Raw genomic sequence first — 27,101 nt, forward strand, 5'->3', positions numbered from 1 at the left:
GCATGTTGTGTCCATTCTCCCAGCACCACCTGCTAAAGAGGCCGTCTTTTTTCCATCGCATACTCTTTCCTGCTTTGTCAAAAATTAATTGGCCGTACATTTGTGGGCCCAGTTCTGGGTTCTCTATTCTATTCCTAAGTGTCCATCACCTGATGAGTGGACCAAGAAGATGTGGTATATATACACAATGGAGTACTACATGACAATGAGAAAGAATGACATATGGCCATTTGTAGGAAAGTGGATGGACCTTGAGGGTGTCATGCTAAGCGAAATAAGTCAGGCAGAGAAGGACAGATACCATATGTTTGCACTCATAGGTCTAACAAGAAAACAGGAGAAACCTAATGGAGGACCAGGGGGAGGGGAAGAGGGAAAGAGAGTTGGGGAGAGAGAGGGACGCAAAACGTGAGAGACTATTGAATGCTGAAAATGAACTGAGAGTTGAAGGGAAAGGGAGAGGGGGGAAAAGAGGTGGTTGTGATGATGGAGGGCACTTGTGGGGAAGAGCACTGGGTGTTGTATGGAAACCAATTTGACAATAAACTATTTTAAAAAAATAAATAAAAGAAGTAATTGGATACTATAATCTGGTATCATAAAATGCCTCATATTATTTATAAAAGATTAATATAGAATAGCTTTTTAAAAAACCATTAATTTTTGAGGAGATAGGTCTTTCTTTGGAAGTTAGACATAATCATTGAACAATTCACATTGAAGATACTGGGTGCTATTTTCTGAAGTTACAGTGGCTCAGCTTCTGCCTCAGGAATAAATATACAGTCATAACTGATCTTGACTAACATAGGAAACTTGTCTATAGCTAGAATCCTAACTTTTTAAAAATTTATTTTTAATGTATTTTTTATTTATTTTTGAGAGACAGAGAGAAATACTGCAAGCAGGGGAGAGTCAGAGAGAGAGGGAGACACAGAATCTGAAGCAGGCTTCAGGCTCTGAGCTAGCTGTCAGCACAGAGCCCGATGCAGGGCTCGAACCCATGAACCACGAGATCATGACCTGAGCTGAAGCCGGATGCTTAACCGACTGAGCCACCCAGGCACCCCTTTAGGATCCTAACTTGACTAAGGGGATAACTATGTGGGTTCAGAATATTTGAAAATTTACTTCAAGGGTTTTAATTGAAGCTCATAAGATTATTTAGAGGTAACAGCAGTGACTTTTAGTGAAAAATTCCAATAGTCCGTCATTCTCTGCTACTGTTAAATTGGATTTGGCCTCATATCAGATTCCAAAATGGGATGGAGTTGTACAGTGACTTGAACAGAAACAGGAGTCTTTTGGTCAATTTAAATGTCATATTTTTGTTTTATGTGAACACCAATAATTCCTTGTTGAATAGTGTTGTTTTAATATAGAAGACAAAAATCTATTTAAAATATCTGTTGTTCTGGGTGCCTGGCTGGCTCAATTGGTTAAGCATTTGACTTCAGTCCAGGTTGTGATCTCTCAGTTAGTGAGTTGATTGAGCCACACATCGGACTATGCTGACAGCTCAGAGCCTGGGGCCTGCTTCAAATTCAGCGTGTCCCTCTCTCTCTCTGCCCCTCACTTTCTCTCTCAAAAATAAAAAATAAACATTTAAAAATAAAATGAAATAAAATTTAAAAAATAGTAAATTAAATAAATTAAATTAAATAACTACTGTTCTGGGGACCTGGCTCAGTCCGTTGACTGTCCAACTCTTGATTTAGCTCAGGCCATGATCCCAGAATCATAGGATTGAGGCCCAAGCTGGACTCCATGCTGCCATGGAGCCTACTTAAGAGTCTCTCTCTCCCTCTGCCCCTCTCCCTGACTCATGCACATGCACATTATTTCTCATGAAATAAAATAGAACAAAATAAAATAACTACTGTTCTGACTTCCTGTAATTCTGGGGGGGAGGGGGGAAAGGCTTCAGAACAGAGATTTGAAATTACCCAGAAACACCCCAGCCCCAGTGCCCCACCCTGAGACACCAGCATGTAAGGACAGGCCTGTAGGAAGCAGGGCTGGCCCCTGCATCCATTTTCCATTTTCCTTCAAGGGGTGGTCCCATGTGGTCTTGCTCAGAGGAAGAAGCAGCCCAGGCAGAAGGAAAGGTCTGGCCTGCTTTGGGGGGAAAGTCAGTGCTCAGGTTGCTTGCCTTTGCTGTCCCACCATAGCAAGCCAAGTCACAGGAATAGATTATAAAATGTTATGTGTCATCTATTTCCTTTTCTTCTTCAAAGCAGACCCATGTTGTAGATCAGGTGGGTTTTATCACTCTTTCTTTTTCAAAGGAATAAATTGAACATCTGCTTAAGTAGCTGCTAAACATTACACACTGATAAGTGGCAGGAGAAGGGCTTGCAGTCAGGTCTTCTGAACTCTCAATTCTGCAGTCACTTGGCTGCCCACTGCCTCTCATTGTTGGAAGCAAAACAGGGAAGCAACCCCAGATGCTCAGTGATGTTTGACATAGAAGCAGGGGCTTTGGGAGGAGGGGAGGTAAGTGATCACAAACTAATTTACTGCAGTGGAGAATTAGTTACCAATGATGGGTGATTTGCACATCTTGATAACAATGGGTTGGAATGGCACAGACACACCTCTGGAATAATCTGTACTCCTTCCAAGATAGCCTTTTTTCTGCAAAGAGCTTGATAGCACTTTGAATCCAATCAGAGCTATACTAAGGATCCTTTTTGGGAAAAGGAGGTCAGCTTAGACATCTTTATATTCAAAAGGAGTGACAAGATACCAAAGACTTGGAACTGAACAGATTAGCCACGTGAGCATTCTTTATGAAGATTAAAGCAATAGAAATGTCCTCCTCCTCATACTGCAGCATTTTAGAGTATGGGAAGTTGCTCTTGTCGATGTTTCTAAGCTCTGTGGTGGGAGGTGCAAAATCAATGTACAAATAGCTAGAAATTCTGAATAGGATAGAACAAAAGAATGCATTATAATGAACATGTTGATGGGAAGATGTGTGAGGTAACATTATACATCTATTTTTTATATCAAATCTTGACAGTGTTCATTATGTGTGCTTGTATTTTCTGTTCCTTTAGCTCAGAAGTTGGCAGAATCTGTTTTGTCTTAAAAAATATAACATGTGCAGTCACAACTTTCCATTTAGTGTGTTGTGCTAAACATCCAAGGGACAGACTCAGATAAAACTCACAGTGTTCAAATTAATACTAAATATTCTCAGTTATTAAGACTCTAAATCTGTGACTCCTTTGTTTCTCAGATTCCTCATGTTGAGGAATAACTTTGTTAGGTAGCTAAAGGTCTTGAAATTTTCAGTCCCAGTTTGATACTGAAGATTTTTAAAAATCATACTAGAAACTGATCACATTTTCCCCCTTCAAATATAAATTTCAATGCTTTTCCCCTAACAGCTGACTTTGACCTGAGAAGGAACACTTCCTGGAGCAAGATGACTTAGTAGTCGTAGTAATTTGCTTTCGGAGCCAATGATGCCCTTGAGGACCCGTCCTGCCTTTTATTGCTTCTTTGTGTTTCATACGAGGCCAGGCCTGTGCCTTGCATACAATAGACAGATATTGTAGGCATTGGACATGGATGAGGTCATTATTTCTTCCAACCTTTCCGTTTTGAGGAAGTAAGTCCCCAAAATGTGCCTTCACTTATGAAGAAGTAATTCAGTGAAAAGCTAAATCTAAAATCCAGGACTCCCTGTTTTAGGACCTCCAGTCTAGTGCCCCGTTCACTAGTATGATAAATACATGTTGGCTCAATAAGGCACTAAAACTGCCTTTGCAAAGGTCATAAATGACCTTCTAATTTCCAAACTCATTAAAAAGTTTTTTTTTTTTAATTTTGAGAGAGACAGAGACAGTGCAAGTGGGGAGAGGACAGACAGACAGACAGAGAATCTCAAGCAGGCACCGCACCACCAGCACAGAGCCTGATGTGGGGTTGAACCCATCAAGCCTTGAGACCATGACGTGAGCCAAAACCAAGAGTCAGACACTTAACCAACTGAGCCACCCAGGACCCTGCCACACCCATTCCCCCCCCCATTTCCAATATGTCTAAGTCTGTATCCCTGGAAAACAGAGAAAAGAGATATCCCAGGCACAGCCACCTCAACTTCCTAATTTCTGATTGGTAAAGTTATTTGTGCCACCCTTGATTGCCTTCTCTTGAGCCAGTGTACATCTATCCATGATCTATCCTTTTACCTGGGCTCAATCTCATCCCCTCCAGCTTCTTCAGGAACTTTCTTTGTCAAGTGTATGCCTTCATCTGCAGTTACCAATATCTCATCTTTTTAAAAAATTAATTTATTTTATAATAGTTTATTGTCAAATTGGTTTCCGTGTAACACCCAGTGCTTCTCCCCACAAGTGCCCCCCACCATGACCATCACCCCCTCCCCCTTCTTTAAACTTGCCTCTGGGGTGCCGATTTACCTTTAAGGTAGAAACACACGCAAGTCTGACATCCCTTGATCCTTGCTCCCCTCCACTTCCACTACTTTTCTCATAATAACCTTCTTAAAAGAGCAGTTTATTTCTGTCCACACCATCCCCACCTCCACCCCAACTGCCTGTTGTGTGGCCTTTTCTTACCTGTCCTGTCACTGATACTGCTAGCATTTCTAGTGCTTTCTAACTGTCCCGTGGATAGTTTTCAATCTTCATTTCACTTTTCTGTGACAGTTGGCATTGCTGACCTGTTTTGGACAAGCATTGTCTATTTTAGTGGCCCAGCATCTAAACCCATTTTGGGGGGAATTTTACACCTTTTGAGGCAGGACTTGTCTCCCAAATGCCAGATACCTACCTTCTCTGTGTCTTTCCTTCACTGCCCCCTCTCCTGTGATGTAGATATTTCACAAGGATCTGATTTGATACCCCTTGTCTCTTTATATCACTGCGCAACCTTTTTTTATATCGTGGCACACACAGTAAAATAATAATATTGCACACTGAGGGTAAACAGGAGGGGATTTGGAGGTGGGTATATGGGAGGTTTGGCAGAAAACAACTTGCAGTTTTATATTACATACATATGATAAGAAAAATAGAATGAAAACCTTCTAAAAGAAACATTTTTTTGAAGCTCTTGAGACACTGGAGCTTGCTTCTACAACTGTAACCTCTTTATAATAGGTTTTATGCTTGAATAGCTTGTGATTCCTTTTCTTTTTCAAGTTTTTATTTAAATTCTGCTAGTTATCTTACAGTATAATATTAGTTTCAGGCGTAGAATTTAGTGATTAAACACAGACAATGTCCGGTGCTCATCACAAGTACCCTCCTTAATCCCTACCCTTGTTTAAGCCACCAACCCACCCACCTGCACTCTGGTAACCGTCAGTTTGTTCTCTACAGTTAAGAGTCTGTTTCTCGGTTTTCCTCTCTCTTCTCCCCTCCCCCCAGTACATTTGTTTTGTTTCATAAATACCACATATAAGTGAAATCATACAGTATTTGTCTTTCTCTGAGTGACTTATACTCTCGAGCTCTATCCACTTCACTGCAAATGGCAAGATCTCATTCTTTTTGATAGCTGAGTAATATTTTGTGTGTGTGTGTGTGTGTGTGTGTGTGTGTGTATACACGCACACGTATACCACATCCTCTTTATCCGTTCATCAGTTCATCAGTCAATGGACATTTGGTTGCTTTCCATAATTTGGCTATTGTTAATAATGGGGGCATGTAACACTTTGAATTATTATTTTTGTATCCTTTGGGTAAATAGTACAATTGCTGGATTGTAACCATTGTTAACTTTTTAGGAACCTCCATACTGTTTTCCAGAGTGGCTGCACTATTTGCATTCCTACCAATAGTATAAGAGGGTTCCCCTTTCCACATCCTTGCCAGCACCTGTTGTTTCCTGTGTTATCAATTTAAGCATTCTGATTAGTGCGAGGCAATATCGCGTTGTAGTTTTGATTTGTATTTCCTTGATAATGAGTAATACTGAACATCTTTTCATGTGTCTGTTGGCCATCTTTATGTCTTCTTTGGAAAAATGTCTATCCATATCTTCTGCCCATTTTTAAAGTGGATTATTTGTATTTATGGGTGTTGAGTTTTCTAAGTTCTTTATATATTTTGGATAATAGTCCTTTATTAGATATGTCATTTGCAAACATCTTCTCCCATTTCATAGGGTTGCCTTTTAATTTTGTTGATTGTTTCCTTTGCTTTTTATTTTGAGGTAGTCCCAATGGTTTATTTCTGCTTTTGTTTTTTTTTTTAATTTTTTTTATTTAATGCTTTTTATTTATTTTTGAGAGACATAGACAGCGCAAGCAGGGGAGGGTCAGAGAGAGAGGGAGACACAGAATTCGAAGCAGGCTCCACGCTCTGAGCTAGCCGCCAGCACAGAGCCCGACACGGGGCTCGAACCCATGAACTGTGAGATCATGACCTGAGCCAAAGCTGGACGCTTAACCGACTGAGCCACCCAGGCGCCCCTATTTCTGCTTTTGTTTCCTTGCCTCAGGAGATATATCTAGTAAGAAGTTGGTACAGCCAACATCAAAGAGGTTACAGGATCACCTGGGTGGCTCAGTTGGTTAGGTGTCTGACTTCAGCCCAGATCATGATCTTGTGGTTCATCAGTTCAAGCCCCTCATTGGGCTGTCTGCTGTCAGTGCAGGGCCCACTTCAGATCCTCTGTCCCCTTTCTTCCTGTCCCTCCCTGCTCATGTGTGTTCTCTCAAAAATAAATAAACATTAAAAAAAGGTGGTTACTGCTTGTGCTTTCTAGGATTTTAATGGTTTTCTATCTCACATTTAGGTCTTTAATACACTTTGAGTTTATTTTTGTGTATAGTGTAAAAAATGGTCCAGTTTCATTCTTTTGCATGTTGCTGTCCAGTTTTCCCAGCATCATTTATTGAAGATACTATCTTTTTTCCATTGGATATATCCTTTCCTCCTTTGTTGAAGATTAATTGACCATATAGTTATGGGTTCATATCTGGATTTTCTATTCTGTTCTACTGATCTATGTGTCTATTTTTCTGCCAGTAGCATATTGTCTTGATCACTACAGCTTTGTAATATAACTTGAAGTCCAGAATTGTGATGCCTCCAACTTTGCTTTTCTTTTTTGAGATTGCTTTGGCTATTCTGGGTCTTTTGTGTATGCATTTTAGGATTGTTTGTTCTAGCTCTGTGAAAAATGCTGGTAATATTTTGATAGAAACTGTATTAAATATGTAGATTGCTCTGGGAGGTATAGACATTTTAACAATATTTGTTCTTCTGATCTGTGAGTATGAAATGTTTTTTTCATTTCTTTGTGTCTTTAGTTTATTTCATCATTGTTTTATAGTTTCCAGAGTACAGATCTTTTACCTTTTTGGTTAAGTTTTTTCATAGGTAACTTACGGTTTTTGATGCAGTTTTAAATGGGATTCTTTTTCCTTTATTTCTCTTTCTACTGCCTCATTATAGAAATGCAACAGATCTCTGTGTGTTGATTTTGTATCTTGCAACTTTACTGAATTCATGTATCAATTCCAGCAGTGTTTTGACAGAGTCTTTTTGGTCATTATCATATATGCACCTTACCACCATTTATAGTTAGTGTACTTCAAATGGAACTCATCCACCTTTCCTAAATCTATTCTTCTTCCCATGTTCTTTGTCTCTGTTTTAACTACTACCATCTCTCATGACACACAGTCTGGACCACTCTTTGGCTTCTCCCTTTGCCAGCTGATTATTTGCCAAATCTAGTCAAGTTCATGTCACTGTGAGCTCTTGACACCTGTCCTGTCCTCTTCATCTGTAATGTTATATCTAGTATGTTACAGTAAAACCATACTTGAAGAAGAGATTTTCCTATTTCTAGTTAGGTTTAGTGTTTTTTGCCCTCCATATTGTACATTTCTACAAGAGTAACTTCCAAGAATAGTTCTCTGCACTTTTTGGGGGCACTTGTGATTTGCTACCTCAAGCTCTTGTTACTTGTGAACCTGTTTTATTTCCCTTCCTAATCTGTACTTTCTTTGAGGGAAAACTACACCACAGTTTTCTGTGACTGCTGCAACAAACTGTCAGAAAGTTGGTGGCTTAAAACAATAGAAAGCTATTCTCTGAGAGTTTTAGAGGCTCAGAGTCTAGAATCAAAATGTTAACAAAACCATGTTCCCTCTGGCAGCTCTAGGGAAGAACCCTCCCTTGGCTTTCCTGACTTCTGGTGGTAGCTGGCATTCCTTGGCTCATGGCTGCATCACTCCAGGCCCTGCTCCGTCTTCACATTACTGCCTCCTCCCTGTGTCTGTCTCTCATCCCTTTCTTATAAGAAACCAGACCCAGACCCAGACAACTCCCCATCTCATGATATTAATCTCATCAGCAAAGACCCTCTTCACAAATAAAGTAACATTCACGGTTCCAAGAATTAGGACATGGACATCTTTTGGAAAGCCATTTTTCGATCTACCACAATATCTTTGAGTAAATGTTCTTAAGAGCCATGAGTAATATTTTCAACTTGAAATATTTTGGTTTACCTCAGGATTGGTAAATAGAGCCAGTGTTAAATCAGTGTACACAAAGCAAAGATGATACCTAATTCACTGTTCTGTTCACTAGCTAGCACAGAAATATGGTATTGGACAAACCAGCCAGGCACTACTGACATATTCAGAGCAGAACCAAGCCAGAACTGCCTTTTTCAGCACAAGGGGTCTACATTATCCCAGGATCAGGACATGCTCATCCCATAACTCCAGGGGCCATCCTTATAAGTTACAGTGAATCAAAATTTCTAACACATTAAGCACTAATCAATTCTACCATTTTTTGCAGAAAAATGTTATGATTTTGCTTCATTTTGTTTTTAAACATTTTTTAAAGTTCATTTTTTAAAAATGTTTATTTATTTTTGAGAGAGAGAGAGAGAAAGCAAGTGGGGGAGGGACAGAGGGAGAAGGAGACACAGAGTTCAAAGCGGGCCCCAGGCTCTGTACTATCAGCACAGAGCCTGACGTGGCGCTCCCACCCACAGACTGCAGTGCAAGATCATGACCTGAGCTGAAGTTGGACACCCAACCGACTGAGCCACCTAGGTGCCCCAAAAGCCAATTTATTAATTTTGAAAGAAAGAGAGAGACAGAGAGAGAGCATGCATGAGTGGGAGAGGAGCAGAGAAAGAGAGAGAGAATCCCAAGCTGGCTCTGTGCTGTCAGCTCAGAGCCCGACACGGGACTCAATCCCACGAACCATGAGAACATGGTGAAATCAAGAGTCAGATGCTCAACTGACTGAGCCACCCAGGCACCCCTGCCCTTAAATATTTTTAATCCTTTCATTGTAAAAAACATTGTTTTTTTTTTCAATTTACTACATATTTATGGAGTGCTTAGCATTATGATAGATTGAATGGGGAGATAAATATATGTATGTAATTTAAACTAATTCTATCACTAAGCAAAACTATGAAGTACACGAAGTCTTTAGGGGTACAGTCATATTTCCAAAACATTTTGACCTTTTAGGGATCTAGTGCCTTCATATTTGTGTATGCTTATATATAAAGGGGTGTCAAACATAATGTTACTGTGAAGTGTTTGGTATAGGCCAAACCCGACAGACTTCTCCAAGAAGACAGGCCTTTATTATATTGTAGCTCCCAGTTTTTCAGGCTTTCAGAACAGGTATAAGTGGTATTATTTTTGAGAAGAGAAGCACACCACACAGGTGGTTGCACCGAACAGATGGTTACATTCTCCAGGCACGCAGCAGTCCGGATTCTAATGACCATAATTCATACAAACAAAAAGTTAGGACGTGTCTTAAATTGGACTTCAGGACTGTGTTAAACTGAAGGGGAAAACAAAACCAACTAAATGAGGAAGCAAAATATAAATCTCCTAGTTTATGATTTCAGAAAATTATTGGTTCTTTTTTCTTCCCTCTCACTAATTGGAAGTTTGAGCACACAGCCTTTCCGTTGTCCTTGGGCAGAGAAGCAGGAAAATCCATTAGCAGTTTGGTAGTGCTGCTGGCAGCCCTGTCAGACTGCAGCTCTTGGCTGCAGCCACGGCGCCCGTTAGGATTTGGAGGCTCCGTGCAAGCATGCGGCCGTGGACTTTGGCAATGTCAGCTCCGCTGCATAGGGCAGTGTCCAGCGTCTACCTCCCGGACCCATTCGAGCCTGTACGTTCTGTTTCATAAGACCTAAGTGTATCATTCTACATATGGGGCTGGTATGTCAAGAAAGGGAATCTGGTAGTAATAGAAAAATAGAATTCTAAATGAATGATTCACCACTGGTTGGAAGAATATATGCGTGTAGATTTTATACTGCAGGATGTTTATATGTCCAATATGGTCAAAAATAAAAGCGAAATTTTCTCTTTACCATAAATGGTAGGGTTTTGGCCAGTTCCTTAGTGATTTAAATAGGCTGCACAATGTGTCACATGGAAAACCAAGAGTTTAGTATAAAGCAGAGTGTTCTTTAACAGTCTGTTGACATTAAGTCCCTCCCTTCCCCATCCCCATCACTTCTGTTAGGTGAGAACTCTCCATTCATCCACCCATTTCAACAAACATTTAAACAGTGCCTATTAAGCGGAAGGTGTGTGAAAGAAGTGAACAGTCACTAGAGCTGTGGCACGATGGAGGTGCAGGCATGGAGGAGCACAGACCAGACTGGGTGGAATGATGTCAGCCAGGCCAGGGCCCCAGGAAGAGGCTATTCCCTGGCGGGCAGCTCTTGCAGTCTGTGGAATGACGGTGCACAAAAGCCCAGGGACAGAAGGGCAACTTCTAAGAGCTTATTAACTGGGGCAAGTTAAGGGACAAAGATGAAAATTCAGGTAGGGGTAAGATTTACAAGCCAAAATCAGAATTTTATATTATATTCTTTATTTATTTTATTTATTTTATTTTTGAGAGACAGAGAGAGACAGCACGAGCAGGGGAGGGTCAGAGAGAAAGGGAGATACAGAATCTGAAGCGGGCTCCAGACTCTGAGCTAGCTATCAGCACAGAGCCTGACACGGGGTTCGAACCCACGAAGCGTGAGATCATGACCTGAGCTGAAGCTGGACGCTTAACTGACTGAGCCACCCAGGCGCCCCTTATGTTATATTCTTAAAATAGTTTGAAGCATTTTAAACTTCTGACAGATTTTAAATCGGAAGTGACATGAAATTTGATTTATACTCAGAAACTGGAGCTGAGCTGGCTTACGGTGCCTTTTCTGACACAGGTAAAGAGAAAAATACATTTTCTCCCCAAGAGTCTTTGAGGAAAAAAATGGTGCCAAAAATGGTTGGAGAACGGTTCATATTAGATCCCTTTTTTGGAGATTCTCTATTCACATTAGCATATTAAGGGAGTGTGAAAAGCTGGTAGCAAACAAATCATTCTAATTTTCTTTAAGCCAAGGTCTTTCAAACTTTTTGATTAATTATAGATTTTGTTTCTCTTGTAGCATTTACTAACATTCTTTGTAATTCTCAAGGGATAGAATTTGGAAACAATTGACCAGTATAACAGTCTCTGCTGTGTAGAAAGAGAATCAGAACCATCTACTGCAGGTAAGGAAAATATCAGCCAGATGTCAGGAGAAGGGTACTTTGTTTTATACTGAGTGTGCTATAAGGCCTTTATTTTATTGGAAACTAATTTCATTTTCACTTACACCACAGAAGAAGAGGGGAATAGCACCGTTGTCTTTCCCAGTACCTGAACTCTATCCTTAGATTCATGACTGAATTAGGAAATCCTACAGATGGGATTGGGTGGTGACTGGTGATAGATCTCAGCATTAGCTCTTCTAAAACTGAAGAGAGGGCAGGACGAGGACAGATACTGCTTTTCTACCATGTACACTGACCAGTGCTTTCTAACTAGATCATCTCTGTATAATTTATAATTTATTTAAAGGCAGGGATGACTGGGTGGTTCAGTTGGTTAGATATCCAACTTGGGCTCAGGTCATGATCTTGTGGTTTGTGGGTTCAAGCCCCACATTGGGGTCTGTGCTGACAGCTCAGAGCCTAAAGCCTGCTTCAGATTCAATGTCTCCCTCTTTCTCTGCTCCTTTCCCCCTCACATTCTGTTTGTCTGTCTGTCTCAAAAATAAATAAACATTAAAAAAATTTTAAGCAAATGCAATGTTCCTATATTCTTTGGAATCTAAATATTGTCTTCATTTTATAATTGCTTTTCTTTTGCCTAATGTGGTTTTAATAAAAATGGAAACTTGTGTTTTTTTCAGTAAAGTAGAAATTGCTAAGTCTTTTAGTAAGTATGTAGGTGGAAAAATAAATCCTAACTATATGAAACATTACTTTTGACTTGAGTGGCACATCTCATTTAAACTCAATAATATGGTACACATTTGGTGTAGGAAAAAGCATTCAGCACTGTAATCATCTCTTCGATGTTGAAGGGTCATATTGAGAAGGATCCCAGAGAACATTCATTAGTTCAGAGCAAATGAAGGGAGTTGTGAAAATAATGCTAAATCTTCAGACCTGGTAAGGATGGCTCTTTTGGGCCCTCTCCTCTTCTCCCTTATTTGTTCAAGATCTGCTTCCATTCCTGTTGACATTTTGCTCTCTCCCTTTATTCTTTGTGGTTGAACAAAGCTGGATGCTCATCCTTCTTGTCTCCTTTCCTATCTCAGCTGTTAGGGAAGAGCTAGAAGAGCTTGATGTAGCGACATAAAGGGGCAGTCTTCATGCTGCTCCTGTACGCGGAAGCACACATTTTAGGGGAAGCAATGACACTAGTCTATGTAGAAACTCTGCCACTAGCTAGTCATGTGCCTCTCATGTCCCCCTAGTGAGATGAGGTTTCCATTCTCTAAGTAACCAATTTGGTGGGCCTGGTTTTGGCAATTTTCCTTTGAAATACATTTAATGAATGCCTAACTTTGTACTTTTATGTATCCATTTAACAAATATTAATGGAATACCTATTATGTGCTAGCATTGTTGGGAGGATATGGAAATGAGCAAAATGATATGGTTTCTGCCTTCATAGAATTACATACTTTCTAATGAGGAGATTTAAAAATAATGGTAAAATAAGTGACCTTTCATCCTATTCTCCTATTACATTTTATTTTTTCCCTTTGCTTTTAAATTTTGTATCCGAGCCAGCAGAGCTGCCAACATCCATTTTGTTTGTAAAATAAAATGCATTAATATTAATATCAGAAGTTACTGTCAGAATGTAATTTTTTTAAAGGAAAAAAGAATTCCTATGACCTCTCTCTGGAGATTTGCATGCTTGCTTTAAATGTGAAATGGCATTTTATTGGTTTTTCAGTGTTTAAACACTGGCATACCATAGAGTCTAACAGCAGCCTTTTGTAGTTTTCTTTTCTTTACAGACTTACCATCATACATATTAAATACTATCTGTCTTCTAGGTGATCTGTAAAAGGAGACTGTTGTCTTTGACATTTGCCCTCAACATAGAATGGTAAGTTTAAGTTGAAAGCATTGCAGGGTTTTAAACTTCATTATCTTTTAAAAGAATTACCCCATATTGTATGTATCAATGTTAATAGTATTTAATTCCAAAGATTTCAATTAAAATAAGGCCCCAAACATAGACTTCAGGAGAAGAAAAATGAGCCAAGTTTGCTTATTTTAATTCATCGTAATTAGGCTCTGGGTCATGGCTCAGCAAACTTGAAGACATTTATTACACTGAGCCTGACTGTGATTTGGGGGTGATGTTAGGCATGAGGGTAGACTTTCTTCTGTACATGATATCACGGGGAGGCTTTTGTCTGAGTGCAGCTCTTTTTGCATGCTTAAGAAAGGTGGTGTGGATTTTCCTACCACTGAGGACTTATCAGAAATTTGCAAATGGGCAGCTGTTGTGAAGTTGAAAACACTGTGGGGTCAGAATTTGGGAAGATGGAGAAGGGCAGGTTAGATGTTGCGAAAAGTCTCCGTATTCTAGGAGAACATACTGCTGGTATCTCCCAGTCACCCAGTATCTGTATCCTTCAAAGACATACACAGGAAATAACATCTCCATGTCATAATTCCAAGATAGACATTCTTTCCTTCCTTCCTTCTTTCTTTCAAGCATTAATTGAACATGTGCAGTTGTGCTGAGGATGAAGAATGCTCCATCATCTACCCTTATCATCTGTCATTCAGATGTACATACATTTTAGTCATACACTTATTAGTTTTTATTGTGGTAAAATAGACATAACATGAAAGTTAACCATTTTAATGTACACACTTCAGTGACACTAAGTGCATCTATACTGTTGTACAGCCGTCTCCAAAACTTTTCATCTTCCCAAACTGAAACTCCATACCCATTCAGCAATAGCTTCTCATCCTCCCTTAGCTCCAGCCCCTGGCAATCACCATTCTACTTTCTGTTTCTATGAATTTGACTAATCTAGGTACTTCAAATAATTGGAATGATATAAAATTTGCCTTTCGGTGTCTGGCTTATCACACACTTCACATAATGTATGTATGTATGTATGTATGTATTATGCATTTATTTATTTATAATTGACATCCAAGTTAGCAAATAGGACAATAATGTTTTCAGGAATAGGTTCCAGTGATGCATCCCCTCTGTACAATACCCGGTGCTCATCCCAACAAGTATCCTCAATGCGCCTCGCCCATTTAGCCCATACCCTCACCCACAATCCCTCCAGCAACCCTCAGTTTGTTCTTGGATGTTTTGTCCCTTCCCTGTTTTTATATTGTTTTGACATCCCTTCCCTTATGTTTATCTGTTTTATGTCTTAAAATTTTTTTAATGTTTTTTTATTTATTTTTGAGAGACAGAGAGAGACAGCGTGAGCAGGGGAGGGTCAGAGAGGAGACACAGAATCTGAAGACAGGCTCCAGGCTCTGAGCTAGCTGTCAGCACCGAGCCCGACGTGGGGCTCGAACCCACGAACTGTGAGATCATGACCTGAGCCGAAGCCAGACACTTAACCAACTAAGCCACCCAGGCGCCCCTGTTTTATGTCTTAAATTCCACATATGAGTAAAGTCATATGATATTTGTCTTTCTCTGACTTATTTTGCTTAGCATAATACCCTCTAGTTCCATCCATGTTGTTGCAAATGGCAAGATTTCATTCTTTTTGACTGCTGAGTAAGACTCCATTTTATATAGGTATACATATACATATACATACATGAATACCACATCTTCTTTATCCATTCATCTGTTGATGGACATTTGGGCTCTTTCCATACTTTGGCTATTGTCGATAGCTCTGCTATAAACAATGGGTGGCACGTGCCCCTTCAAAACAACATACCATATCCCTTGGATAAATTCCTAGTAGTGTAATTTCTGGATCACAGGGTAGTTCTATTTTTAATTTTTTGAGGAAACTCCATACTGTTTCCAGAATGGCTGCGCTAGTTTGCATTTCTACCAGCTGTGCAAAAGAGATCCCCTTTCTCTACATCCTCACCGACATCTGTTGTATCCTGAATTGTTAATTTTAGCCACTCTGACTGGTGTGAGGTGGTATCTCATGGTGGTTTTAATTTGTATTTATCTGATGATGAGGCATGTTGAGCATTTTTTTCATGTGTCTGTTAGCCATCTGGATGTCTTCTTTGGAAAAGTGTCTATTCATGTCTTTTGCCCATTTCCTCACTGGATTTGTGTGTGTGTGTGTGTGTGTGTGTGTGTGTGTGTGTGTGTGAGATAAGTTCTTTTCGATTTTGGATACTAACCCTTTATCTTATATGTCATTTGCACATATCTTCTATTCCTTAGGTTGCCTTTTAGTTTTGATGACTGTTTCCTTTGCCATGCAGAAGCTTTTTATCTTGATGAGGTCCCAACAGTGCATTTTTGCTTTTGTTTCCCTTACCTCTGGAAACATGTTGAGTAAGAAGTTGCTGTGGCCAATGTCAAAGAGATTCTTGCCTGTTTTCTCCTCTAGGATTTTGATGGCTTCCTATATTATGTTTAAGTCTTTAATCCATTTTGAGTTTATTTTTGTGTATGATGTAAGAAAGTGGTCCAGGTTTATTTTTCTACATGTCACCATCCAGTTTTCCCAGCATCATTTGTTGAAGAGATTGTTTTTATGCCATAGGAGACCACAATGCTATGTAACTAGAAATCAACCACAAGAAAAAAATTGGTGAAGACAGCAAATACTTGGAAACTAAAGAACATCCTCCTAAAGAATGAATGGGCTAGCCAAGAAATTGAAGAGGAAATTAAAAAGTACATGGAAACCAATGAAAATGATAACACCAAAGCCCAAAACTTCTGGGATGCAGCAAAGGTGGCCATAAGAGAAAAGTATATAGCAATTCAGGTCTTCTTAAAGAAGGAAGAAAGGTCTTAGGTATACAACCTAACCTTGCACCTTAAAGAGCTGGAAAAAGAACAGCAAATAAAACTCAAAATCAGCAGAAGGTGGGAAATAATAAAGATTAGAGCATAAATCAATGATATTGAAAAAAAAAACCAGGAGAGGAGATTAATGAAACCAGGAGCTGGTTCTATGAAAGAATTAACAAAATTGATATACCCCTGGCCAGTTTGATCAAAAAGAAAAAGGAAAGGACCCAAATAAAATCAAGAACGAGAGAGGAGAGATCACACCCTACACTGCAGAAATACAAACAATAAAAAGAGAATATTATGAGAAGTTATATGCCAGTAAATTGGGCAATCTGGAAGAAGTGGACAAATTCCTAGAAATATATAAACTACCAAAACTGAAGCAAGAAGAAAGAGGAAATTTGAACAATCCCATAACCAGTAAATAAATTGAATTAGTAATCAAAAATCTCCCAAAAAAACAAGAGCCCGGGGACATATGGCTTTCCAGGGGAATTCCACATTGTGTTGTGAAGGTTCATTCATATTATACCTTCTTCAGAATTTCCTTCCTTTTTAAGGCTGAACAGTGTTCCATTGTGTGTATGTATATAAAATATATACAAAAATGTAACAATATATAATAACAATTATTTTACTAATGTTATGTAATATTATAAATATAATATATCTATTTGGTTATCATAAATAATGCTGACATATAATATTAGTGTACAGGTATCTGTTCAAATTCCTGTTTTCAGTTTCTTCAGGTATATATCTAGAAGTGGACTTACTGGATCCTATGGTAATTCTGTATTTAATTTTCTGAGGAACTACCATACTGCTTTCCACCACGACTGCACCTTGGCCCACTCCCACTAGCAGTGTATGAGGGTTACAGTTCTCCACATCCTCACCAACACCTGTTATTTTCTGGTTTTGTCTTTGTTTTTAGTAATAGTTATCATAATCCATATGAAATGGTATCTCTTCGTGGTATGAATTGCATGACCCTAGTGATTTTGAGCATCTTGTCTTGTGCTTACTGGTAATTTGTGTATTTTTCTGTAGAGAAATGTTTTCCCAAGTCCTTTGCCCATTTTTAAATTGGGTTGTTTGTTTTCTGTTGTTTTTGAGTTGCAGGTGTTTAAAAATGTATTCTAGATATTAATCCCTTATCAGATACAAGATTTGCAAGTAGGTTGCCTTTTCAGTCTGTTGATAGTGTCCTTCGATGCACAAAAGTTTGTAATTTTAGTAAGTTTAATTTATCTATGTTTTTGTTGCCTACACTTTTGATGTCATATCTAAGAATTCATTGTCAAATGGTTGTGTACTTTTAATTTATGTATGCTTATTATATACATGAATTATATACCAAACAAAAGCAAACTGAACTTTAAAAAGGGATGAAGCAAAGATGAAATAAGCAATTACATTTTTAAAACATTATCACTGAAAACGTGATTATATATGCTACATTGTCTTTGAAAAGATTTGGTTTTAAGTTCTCATTCTAAACTCCATTTCTTTCTGTAGTTATTTCTAAAGATGGTCATAGTAGAAAAATTCCTATAGAAATTGAAGATGTGCATTGTTGACTATGCCTGCTAGATCATGATGCCAGTTTTTCAGTTCCATTCACTAATTATGCAGAGATTTTAGTTGAAAATCACCCATCCAGGGGCGCCTGGGTGGCTCAGTCAGTTGAGCATCCGACTTTGGCTCAGGTCATGATCTTACAGTTCGTGTGTTCAAGCCCCGCATTGGGCTCTGTGCCAACAGCTCAGAGCCTGGAGCCTGCTTCCGATTCTGTATGTTCCTCTCTCTGTGCCCCTTCCCTCATGATCTGTCTCTGTCTCTCAAAAATAAATAAATGTTAAATAAATTTAAAAAAAAAGAAAATCACCCATCCAGATGTCCAACTTCCATGATATCAATTGTTTATGCAAACTCATCAAAAGGTCCGACATTTTATATACTTTCATAAATGAATACAGATTCACTAAAATTCCACATGTGGATGATTTGAAAACAGGTTTGAAAAATATATTGTCAATGTTTAAAATGTGATCATATAAAAGTTGTTACAGGTGGCATATATAGTTGTCAGTTGTACGATCATATACTGATGGAAATAATTTCAGACATTTATTGTTCAAAATACTCTCCCCTAAGTAATTTTTTCTAAAGAAGCAGTTGTTTTCTCACTCCTTATCAAAATCAAAATCATGAAAATGGGAGCTTCATCTTGAAGGTGGTGATAAAGGGTATTTATATCTTTGAAAATATCTTCCAGGGGCGCCTGGGTGGCTCAATCGGTTAAGCGTCTGGCTTCAGCTCAGGTCATGATCTCACTGTTTGTGGGTTTGAGCCCCACGTCGGGGTCTGTGCTGACAGCTAGCGCAGAGCCTGGAGCCTGCTTCAGATTCTGTGTCTCCCTCTCTCTCTGACCCTCCCCTGCTCATGCTGTCTCTGTCTTTCAAAAATAAATAAATAAATAAATAAATAAATAAATAAACATTAAAAAAAATTAAAAAAGAAGAAAAGAAAATATCTTCCAAACAGACTATCCTGAGAGTCATTGTCATCCCAGAAAAAAAAAAAAAGCAAATTTGGAGCATAGAGTTTTATATAATAAAGATGTATAATACCCTTATATTCAACAAATCTTATATTGTATTTTGCAACAAATAGGAAAATAAAAACACCTTGTGTCATTCAAAAGATTACCATGGTTGTTCCTGATGTCATTACAAAGTATTGTATAAGAATCTTTATTTTAGGGGCATCTGGGTGGCTCAGTCGGTTAAGCATCCGACTTCAGCTCAGGTTATGATCTCATGGTTCGTGGGTTCGAGCCCTGCGTCGGGCTCTGTGCTGACAGCTCAGAGCCTGGAGCCTGTCTTTGGATTCTGTGTCTTTCTCTCTCTCTGACCCTCCCCTGCTCATGCTGTCTCTCTCTCTCAAAAAAAAAAAGTAAATAAAACATTAAAGAAAAAAAATATTTTAAACATCTTGTCTTCATGGAAAGGAACTACAGTTTTTACATCTACATTTTGACACTAGGTGCACTCTGGCTTCAACTGCTTTCCTGTAACATCTTGACTATGAATGATGCAGTGTAGGATTTCATTTGTGGAAATGCTCCTATGACTTTATCCCAGAATATTTTTATGCCACTTTAAGTAGCATATTCAATTAAGCAAATTTTTTCATAAATATTGTTTTTCATTAAAGAGGTTACCATTGAGAATATATCTTCTTGGTACATGTTTTCCTTTAGTTGTTTATAAGAAAAGGAGTTATTTTAGTATTTCTTTTTCGAACCAGACTGGTAATATCATAAGTTGATTTTTAGCAATATCTTTACTTTTTTCTATCTGTACAGAAAACCTGTATTATTATATACTTATTTTAATATTTATTTCTTTACATCTTCAGACATTCAGAAGTGTTTGGTGAAAATCTTTCAATTACATTTGCTGATAAAGGAATGCATTTCAGCTGGTTTCCATAGTGATTTTCTTGTATTTCAAGTAATTTTTTTACCATAAGAGGAAAAATAAGTACTTATCTATTCATATGTGACTTTTCTTTTTTAATATTTCAGTATTAAGCAAGGAGACTGGAAAGAGGCTTCTAAACATTTTAGTTGTAGTGGGGTTTTGTGAAGTACTGGACTGATTGTTGTCTGACTTCGCCCGTGGCACTCTGGGCAGTTCACCAGAGGGAGTGGTGGGGGAGCATTCTCCAGGCAGAGTGAAGAGCAGATGTAGCCATATGATGCTGTGAAAAAGGCAGGCAGCTTGGAAACCTGTGAACAGCTCTGCTTGATCACCAAAAGGTGAATGTAGGGGACCATGGGCAATGAGATTGAAAATGACTGCAGGAGCCAGATCTGAGGTTTTCTTTATGGAGAGTGAGCCGTGAATGAAACTTAGTCCATGTTCTTCATCAAACAGAACCTGAGGTAACTATTAAATGCTAACATTTTCCTGGAAAGGTGATGTGAGGGCAGTGAGACAGGAAAAGTGCAGTAAGTCAGGGAAGGGTGGGAGGTGACATACAGGTCTTCATTATGAACCTGAGCATCACTTCATGAAGAAACAGAGCCAGTTTCTCAGCCACTTGAACCAGCTCCAAAGAGGCTGTACAAAAAAGGTGTGCTTCAGAGCGTTCCATCAGAGGGTGTATGGGAAGAGAATCCATCTGATAGCATCTTCTCTTCTGTCTCCCATTGAACAGAGCTCACCCTTCTATTTTTGAATTGCATCACCTTCTAGAGAGCCAGATTTATACCTTGCATTGTGGTGCTTCATCTGAGTCTGGAATTGGTCATTGTGGCAGTGACTGAGACAGAACAAATAGCCAAGGGCTGATTGACAGGTGAGGCTGAGGGAATCTGAAGCAGTGCACAAGATGTACCCAGTACATCTTATGCTCTGCAGATACTCTTTTCACCTTCCATTATATATGGTTTCTTTGATATAATACTGGACTTCTATCGTTATGAGAACGAATTGCTCATACTGCTTCCCCACAGAGAGGAGGAACAAGTCAGTCACCTTCCATTATATATGGTTTCTTTGATATAATACTGGACTTCTATCGTTATGAGAACGAATTGCTCATACTGCTTCCCCACAGAGAGGAGGAACAAGTCAGTCAGTTACAGAATTCCCCTTAGGAAGGGGACTTGTGATTTCCAGAAAGTAGGCAAGTAGGTTAGTGAAATAAGCTACAGTCTGTGTGCCAAGGCTGGTCCTGAGGCTCTAATTGATATTTATCATCTCTCTCCTTTCACACATTCTATATACCTCCCTCATCCTGGGCCAGCTGTTGCTGGTCTATATTGCTTTCTTGGTGAGGTGACCTAGAACTTCAAGTGGTCTCACCCTTTCCTTGCCCTGTACTTTTTAGGTCATGGCTGCTGCATTTTTCCATTAACCATTACCAGTGGGCATGTGAGAACTGAGAGGTACCCAGTGGATCCCCTGGGTTTCAGACACTATCTCCTTTGGAGCCATTCTGTGGTGGTAACACCAGCTCTTTAATTGATTCAGTAAGACCGTAAACCGTTTCCTTACCTGTTGGACTATTGGAAAAATATTGTCATTAAAGCTCAAAGTGGTCAGGAGGTAATCAATGGGACTCTTCTATACAGTAGCAGAAGTGTCTCTTCTCTGGGAACTAGGGCCTCTACTTGGGAAGGACCTTAGATTTCAGCAAGTAGAAGCACAAATATTATCTATCAGTAAACCCCTGTGTTTAATGATGAAGGGATAACTTGTACATCTCTTGCTTCTTGGACCCATATACTCTCACTATATATCAGTTGTTGATTTGCCCCATATATCACTTCTTGGAAGACAGCACTCAAACTCCACAAGATATTAATCCATGATGGAGCCTTCAATGGGCTATTTGTTGTTCGTTGGTCTGATGGGGCACATAGTATTATCATTGAGTCCCCTGGTAATAAGTCCACTTTTGTACCTCTTTTGCTGTAGAAAAAATCTCACATTGAAGCTAACATTGTGTGGAAAACATGTTGAAGGATAAACATTCTGCAAGCCCTTTGATAGTGGTGTTGATAAAGGCTTTGCCGGTAGGAAAGGCAGCTCTCTATCCAGAGTATGTACCAATTTTGTATGGATTAATAATTATCGTCCCCTCCAGTGTGGAAGAATTGGCTTGGCACTGGATAGGTTGTTGGATGACACCTAACAGGATGGTGATACACTGAGGGCACATATTTAGTCTCTGGTATTGGCATATTGGCCACTCATAAGTGGCTGTAGCTAGATTGGTGATGATGACAAGAAGCCATTGTTATTAGGTCTGTGCATAGTCTTCATCCTTGTTACCCTGTCTACTCTGTAGCTTATTATACAAAGCACTGGGCTGGACAAGGAGACCATTCAGAGTCATCCTGTCAGACTGTATTTCAGAGTCACCCACATTTGGGGCTATAATGTGGTAACTGTTGATTTCCAGCTACACCAACACACACTATGAGCCAGCCTTATGTCTTTTTCCTCTGAGACTTGGTCATCCCAGAAATCGATGGGTTGAAAAGGAGGCACTGATGTAGTAGAAGTAGATGGCAGGCAGTCTGGACCAGCAGTTGACAGTAACTTAGTCATAATTTTGGACCTTCTCCAGCCTAATCACAAATGTGCCACTTTGTGCATATAGTAAATGGCTACTGTGTCTGTCCAGCAGTATGATTTGGTGGATCTGAGAACATGCTTAGTATAGAGAGGCCACATTCCTCTGTCTGGCCCAGTGATGGAGCATAGCAGATTGATCACAGCATAGTAAGGGAAATCTATTGCTAGGATACAGGAACTCCTCTAAGAAGAGGTTTTAGCTTATGGACGTCCCAGCATTCCTGCCAAAACTTCCTTAGAACTACATTGGAGTCTAAGATGCTTCTATCTGATCTTCCTTCCTTCTTTCTCTCCTTCAGTCAGGATCAGATCTGTAGCATGTTTAATTGAATCTTGGGATTTGCTTCTTGGAGAACCAGGATTAGCATGTGGTGTTTCATTTGATCCTGGGAATGGTGGAGGGAAGCTAGAAGCTCTAGACCTTGGGCTCAAGCAGAAGATTGCTGTAGGCAGGCATTTGAGATGTGTGAAGTAACTGTAGTTAGGGCAGAGCAAGTGACAGAGTCCTGAGAGACAGGGAGGCTGAAAGATCTGAGAGGGTGCATAAGATATGTTCAATGCAGAGGGTTTTCAACAACAGACTGAGATTTATAATTTTAGACAGATCACTTTGGCAGTGAATTGAAGCAGCAAATATAACAACAGGGAAATTCGTTAGGGGACAATGTTATAGGCAAGGGATAATAAGTGTGTGAACTACAGTAGTGACATTGAGAAGGAAGTTAGCAGGATAGGTAAGACATTGAGAATGGTGAGAAGGGGTTAGGGAAAACTAACAAGACTTAGTGATATTGAGGTCAAAGAGGAAAGAGAAGAGACAAAGCTGATTCTTTGACTACTGGTTGAAGAGCTGAGAGGATAAAGAATATAGTAGGAAAGAATTTTTCTCCTTTCAAAATAAAGCCTTTCTGGTTACATTGAGTTGAGGGGTCTATTTAACATCCATGCAAGCGGTGGGGTGTATAGATTTGTCACTCAGGAGCTGAGGAGAGAGCTCATACAGCAGATGCAGATGTTGGAATTCTCAGCCTTAAGGAGAAGCTGTGAGCAAGGATGAAATTTCCCAGGCAGAATGTGAAGAGCAGGGGCCTTGTGATGCAAGTCTGGAGTCACCAGTGTTTAGTGGGAGGATTGATGACGAGGAGCCCAAGAGTAGAACTGAGATGTAGAAGAAAAACTAGAGTCCTAGATACCCAGTGTGTAAAGAACCTCATGAAGAGGGGCTATCAGTAGTGTTGGGTGTACTGGAGTATCAACAAGGTGAGAACTGAAAAATAGACACCTTGTTGTTATTAGAGATGTTAACAAGATTTCTTTTTTGTTTGTTTTTAAGTTTATTCATTTATTTTGAGAGAGTGTGTGAGTTTTCATGAGTAGGGGAGGGGCAGAAAGAGAGAGAGAGAGGGAGAGAGAGAATCCCAAGCAGGCTCTGTGCTCTAATTGCAGAGCCCAGTTCTAGGCTTGATATTACAAGCCTTGAGATTATGACTTGACTCAAGATCAAGAGTTGGGCACTTAACTGAGTCACCCAGGCACCCCAGCAATATTTCTAATCCAGGCAGAAGCCAGATGACAATGGGGTCTGAGAATGAAAGGGAAGTATAAAAGCGAAAATGGAGAAACACTATTCATTCAGTGAGTAAAATGTTAAATAGACTGGCAGAAATCAAAGAGGGCTTTCTTTGTTTTCTGTCAGTCTATTATTTTTTTTTCATAAGATGACAGAGACATATGCATATTTCTAGGCTAATGGGAAAGAGCCAGCAGGAAGGGAGAGGTGGAGGTTACAGGTGAGAGAAGACAGTGAGACAAGGTAAGGCCCAGATCATAGTAGTTTCTGTTTTATGATGGTCTCTGGATGGAGGGAGAGAGAGCGAACAAGAATTTCTTCTGAATGAGCTACTTGATGTAAACAAGCCCACACATTAATGTCAGGGACCAGTCTTCAGTTCCCAGAGGACCTGTGCCTCTCTGGAGAACATGGCAATGGCTGACTGAGATGGAGCAATCATGGCCTTTGCTGAGCAAAAATGAACTAATCAGATCAAATCTGTATAACTCATCCATAAAAATTCCTTTAGTAATCCAGTCCTATTTCCATCCACATCTGACTGCAAGTATCTCAAACAATGGGACATTTTATTAATCAGAGAAAAAGTTTATCTAAAAATTCACGTGAGGAAAGCTTTAGTCTAATCTCTCCTGTGTCACATTTCATTATGACAGATGTGTCTCATTGTAGATCCTTTTTTACTTAGCACACAGATATATTGTCATTACAGGTAATTAGTCTCGAAAGCATTAGCTTTTAAAACAATCAAGTTTTTAATTTCCCATTTATCCATCAGCATGTTAAGGAAGAATATGCCCCCCTCCCCCATGAGGTTCTATGCCTGACTGTATTTCTGCTGAAGCTCTTTGTCCTCGTGGTTTTGAGTGGAGGGGAAGCACTGAGAGGTTCAGATGAAGCTATTGTTCTGGCATTCTAAAACTGCTGATATTCTTTTCTGTGAAAATCATTGAATCACCACATTGGATAAAAGGTCCCTGAAATATCAGGAAACAGATTTTCTGTGGAGTCTATGAATACAACTATTAATGAAATGAATTTTAAAGTCACAGAAAAATATCTTGGATTTTTTTTAAGCTTGGCTATTTCTTCATTGAGAAGTATTTTAATAATAAGTTACTGCAAGTGTGCCTGGGTGGCGTAGTCTACTGAGCGTTCGGCTCTTGATCTCAGCACAGGTCTTGAGATCTCAGGGTCATGAGTTCAAGCCCTACATTGGGCTCCACACTGGTTGTAAAGCCTACTTAAAAAAAATAAATTACTGCATTTTGACAAAGATGACACACAGGTACCATTTTGTAAAAGAACACGTGATATTAAAATGAAATAATATCAACTTGTCTTGAATGTTTTCTAAGAGATTTTACTTCATAAATAAACACTAGAAGGGTCTCAGCTGTTCCATTTTACAGTATAATTTTTGGTGGTGCTCTTTTAGTTAAGCTTTAAGGTACTGCAGTAATAGTAAAATGCTATACTATTTTAGTGGAAAGTTCTTTCCTAACTTGAGGATTAGAAGTGTGTGAGCAGGTCACTCTGTATTTGTTTTTATGTTGTTGAATTAAATTTCTCCAGATGATGCTCATTTACAGATACCCTTATTCAGAAATTGGTTTCATATGAAAATATTAGGGATATTAATATATGGAGATCTACAGTGAAAACTATAGGAAAGTATAAATGAAAATGTTTAAAACACGTGTTATTGGAGTTGTAGAAGGAGAAAATATTTGGTGGGATAATGGCTGATAATTTCCCAGAATTAATAAAGGTTGTGAGTCCTTAGATGCAAGAAGTAAAAATTCCTAGGCATAATAAATAAAATAAATCCACATCCAGTCATACCATAATGTCTTGAAGATCTGAAAGTTAGGAAGAGATCAAGTTGCCGATACACGAATTACTCTTAGGTCCTTGACTTCTAATGAGCTCCCAAATCACCTGGAAAGTTAGTAAATAAGCATGAAGTACCGCCATCATTTCAGGGTTCTGATTCAGTTGGTCTAGGATGGGGTCTGAGATCCACATTTCTAACAAGCTCCGTAGACCGTACCTTTGGGTGGCACTAGTAATTAGTGTGAGGGCTGACTTTTCAACAGCAGCAATGGAGAGAGGCCCTTAAATGGAGATTTTCAAAATGCTGAAACTTTCAAAATGCTGAAAGAAAAGAATTGTGTATATGGTGACGCATACCTACTTAAAACTTCAAGCATAAGGACAAAATAAAGACATTTTCAGCTAACAACTATTGAGAGTGTAGTAGCAGTACTCACTCTTCAAAGGAGCTTCTAAAGGACTCACTTGAAGAAGAAGAGAAAAGGAAGATATGTGTGCAACACAAGAAGGAGTGATGAGCAAATTTAATATATGGATAAATCTAAAATGTTCCATGACAGTTTTAAGCTCTTTATAAATGTTTTTATTAAAGGTGAATAAAAAATACCTAAAATGCATCTGCCAAAAACTTACAGCAAATGTATCATCCTTACTAATACATCATTAGAAACATCATATCCTTTAAAATTGGCGTGACACAAGGATGCCTGCTACATCATTTCAACATTGAATTGGAGGTCCCAGCTGAAAAAAATGTTTTTTGTGTGTAAAAGATATAAAATTAAGAAAGAATAAGGTTGTAATTACTCATAGATAATGCTTGTCTACATTAAAAAGAGAAAATAATGGCGTGTAAGCCAGCAGAAGCTATTGTTATGCCCTGTGTTCCTGCTGGGAAATGGAGGAAGATGCTCCCTGCTTTCCAGTCTGTATTCCGGAAACCTGACTCTGGGATACCTTTGTTTTGTTACTGTTTTCCAAACACTGAATTATCATCACCTTGACATACAGGTTCCAATAAAGCTTTGTAAAGATAATGGGAAAAAATTAATATGGGACATCAGCATGTTTACTAGATACACATTCTATAAAAAATAAATTTTCAGACATATGGTTAAATAAAACATGCCATTTAAAATAGCAAAAACGTATAAAGAATTAGAAGTAAATCCAAGAAATCATGACAGGGACCTTAGAATGTTCATGTTA

The 27,101-nt window shown here is 39.0% G+C and overlaps 1 long non-coding RNA gene across 1 annotated transcript; it reads left to right on the top strand.

The window, feature by feature from the left end:
* Positions 1-11,469: 11,469 nt before the first annotated feature.
* LOC115289287 lies at positions 11,470-16,139 on the top strand. Its single transcript, XR_003907539.1, has 3 exons — positions 11,470-11,545; positions 13,390-13,442; positions 16,072-16,139. It is a non-coding gene; the product is annotated as an uncharacterized LOC115289287 (long non-coding RNA).
* The last annotated feature ends 10,962 nt before the right edge of the window (positions 16,140-27,101 follow it).

This window comes from Suricata suricatta, chromosome 4 (assembly GCF_006229205.1).
Source record: "Suricata suricatta isolate VVHF042 chromosome 4, meerkat_22Aug2017_6uvM2_HiC, whole genome shotgun sequence".
Lineage (NCBI taxonomy): Eukaryota > Metazoa > Chordata > Mammalia > Carnivora > Herpestidae > Suricata > Suricata suricatta.